We start from the raw sequence: 3,382 nt of genomic DNA on the forward strand, positions 1-3,382 counted from the left end.
ACACTATTTACCTTGCAATCTTCTCAAAGAGATTTTACTCATACTCTACAACCCAAGCAAAAGATAGCCCCTCTCCATGGTCCCTATTATTAGCTGAATACAGTATTGTTACCCTATTTCATTACTATCTTTTCTTTCTCAATACTGTTTCCTTCCAAAATCCCTAACACTCCACATATCTCTTTTGAAGACTTGGAATGTGTTGTACAATTTTCTTTTTTACTTAAAAAAAAACCTACCATCACACTGATAAAGAACCAACCAATGTTTAGATCTCTCATTTCTATAAAGTCTCCTTTATGCCGTTGACCCTCAACCTATTTCTTTTGCTATTTTCTGAGGTTGAGATCTTGTGTTATCCAAATGACTTCTAAGAATCTCTACCTAAATATCACTTTGGCTCTTTAAAGTGAATAAATTCAAAAGAGAACAGAGCATATTAATCTCAAAGAAGTTGTTCCTCCCAGTCATTTTCTATTTCTGTAAAAGCCAACTCTGTTCAAATACACTCACAAGGTAGAAACCCCAGAATCCACCTTAATTCCTTCTCTTCCCTGGACACATTCCTTTCACTGAACTTTTTTCTATGAAAACAAACTCTGGTAGGAGATCTTAAAAGGCACATATTCTAATTTCTGTTGTTGATAAATGAACAAAAATAGCCATGTTAATAGTAGACAAATACAGAAAGACATAATGGTCATAAACTTCTCAATATTATTTTCATACCCATGCTTGTAATTCCTTTGTTTGGATCATTACTCATTTTTTATAGAGAAAAGTACAGTATTTAACTTATTAAGTATCATATCCTCTGTAATACACAATGATTCTCCAAAATTCTTCCATATTTTCTCTAAAAATATTTGTTGAATGAGTGAATGAAATGAACGTTGAATTAAGTTTCATATTTCTAGTCATTGTTCATTAACACATATAATTAATACAAATGTAATTACACTTATATAAATGTAATTATATGTACATATAAACATTTGTTTTTCACTTATCTTTGATTATATGACCCACAAAATAACTTTCAGTTCATATAGCTTTCTTACTCATTCTACTAAGATGAACATGTCTGCATCATGGAGTTGTTTTAAGTACTAGAGAAATGTATAAGTCACCTAACAAAATACCTGGCAATAGTTTATATTCAGTAAGTTCAAGCACTCATAGAATTTTCAGTATCTGTTCATTTTATTTAGCTGCTATTAATTCTTGTAAGTATTCAATTAAATAAGTTTAGATTTTCAGGTAAACAATTGTATCTGTACAGATAGAATCTCCTCAGTGATAATTCATGTGCATTTTAAAAAAAGTTAATGTGTTGTAGAAGTTTCCTTGGTTTGACATCACATGTCAATAAGAATACTTAAATAGTTTCACAATTATTCCTTCTCTACTTCTTGAAACACCATCTTCTCCTGGTTTCCTGTTATGTTAATCACCATACATTACATCATTAGTTTTTGATGTCGTGTTCCATGATTCATTGTTTGCGTATAACACCCAGTGCTCCATGCAGTACGTGCCCTCTTTAATACCTATCACCAGGCTAAATCATCCCCCACCCCCTCTTCTCTAGAACCCTCAGTTTGTTTTTCAGAGTCCATAGTCTCTCATGGCTGGTCTCCCCCTCCGATTTCCTCTCCTTCATTCTTCCCCTCCTGCTATCTTCTTCTTCTTCTTTTTAAACATATAATGTATTATTTGCTTCAGAGGTACAGATCTGTGATTCAACAGTCTTGCACAATTCACAGCACTCACCATAGAACATACCCTCCCCAATGTCTATCACCCAGCCACCCCATCCCTCCCACCCCCCACCACTCCAGCAACCCTCAGTTTGTTTGTTGAGGGTTTGTTTCCTGAGATTAAGAATTCCTCATATCAGTGAGGTCATATGATACATATCTTTCTCTGATCGACTTATTTCCCTTAGCATAATACCCTCCAGTTCCATCCACATCAATGCAAATGGCAAGATTTCATTCTTTTTGATGACTGCAAAAATATTCCATTGTATATATATACCACACCTTCTTTATCCATTCATCTGTCAATGGACATCCTAGCTCTTTCCACAGTTTGGCTATTGTGGACATTGCTGCTATAAACATCGGGGTGAACAAGCCCTTCAGATCACTACATTTGTATCTGTGGGGTAAATACCCAGTAGTGCAATTGCTGGATCATAATGGTAGCTCTATTTTCAACTTTTTTAGGAACCTCCATACTGTTTTCCAGAGTGGTTGCACCAGCTTGCATTCCCACCAACAGTGTAGGAGGGTTCCCCTTTCTCCGCACCCCCACCAACATCTGTCATTTCCTGACTTGTTAATTTTAGCCATTCTGACTGGTGTGAGGTGATACCTCATTGAGGTTTTGATTTGTATTTCCCTGATGCCAAGGGATATTGAACACTTTTTCATGTGTCTGTTGGCCATTTGGATGTCTTCTTTGGAAAAATGTCTGTTCATGTCTTCTGCCCTATTCTTGATTGGATCATTTGTTTTTTGGGTGTTGAGTTTAAGAAGTTCTTTATACATTTTGGATAATAGCCCTTTATCTGATATGTCATTTGCAAATATCTTCTCCCATTCTGTCGGTTGTCTTTTGGTTTTATTGACTGATTCTTTTGCTGTGCAAAAGCTTTTTATCTTGATGAGGTCCCAATAGTTCATTTTTGCTCTTGCTTCCCTTGCCTTTGGTGATGTTTCTAGGAAGAAGTTGCTGTGACTGAGGTGGAAGAGGTTGCTGCCTGTGTTCTCCTTTAGCATGTTGATGGACTCCTGTCTCACACTTAGGTCTTTCAACCATTTGGAGTCTATTTTTGTGTGTGGTGTAGGGAAATGGTCCAGTTTCATTCTTCTGCATGTGGCTGTCCAATTTTCCCAACACCATTTGTTGAAGAGACTGTCTTTTTTCCATTGGACATTCTTTCCTGCTTTGTCGAAGATTAGTTGACCATAGAGTTGAGGGTCCATTTCTGGGCTTTCTATTCTGTTCCATTGATTGATGTGTCTGTTTTTGTGCCAGTACCATACTGTCTTGATGATGACAGCTTTGTAATAGAGCTGGAAGTCCGGAATTGTGATGCCACCAGCTTTGCTTTTCTTTTTCAACATTCTTCTGGCTAATCGAGGTCTTTTCTGGTTACAAACAAATTTTAGGATTATTTTTTCCATTTCTTTGAAAAAAGTTGATGGTATTTTGATGGGGATTGCATTGAATGTGTAGATTGCTCGAGGTAGCACTGGTATCTTCACAATATTTGTTTTTCCAATCCATGAGCATGGAACGTTTTTCCATTTCTTTGTGTCTTCCTCAATTTCTTTCATGAGTATTTTATAGTTTTCTGAGTACAGACTCTTTG

The sequence above is a fragment of the Callorhinus ursinus genome, unplaced genomic scaffold (genome assembly GCF_003265705.2).
Source record: "Callorhinus ursinus isolate GAN/ISIS: 27379988/994484 unplaced genomic scaffold, GSC_fseal_2.0 scaffold4, whole genome shotgun sequence".
Taxonomy (NCBI): domain Eukaryota; kingdom Metazoa; phylum Chordata; class Mammalia; order Carnivora; family Otariidae; genus Callorhinus; species Callorhinus ursinus.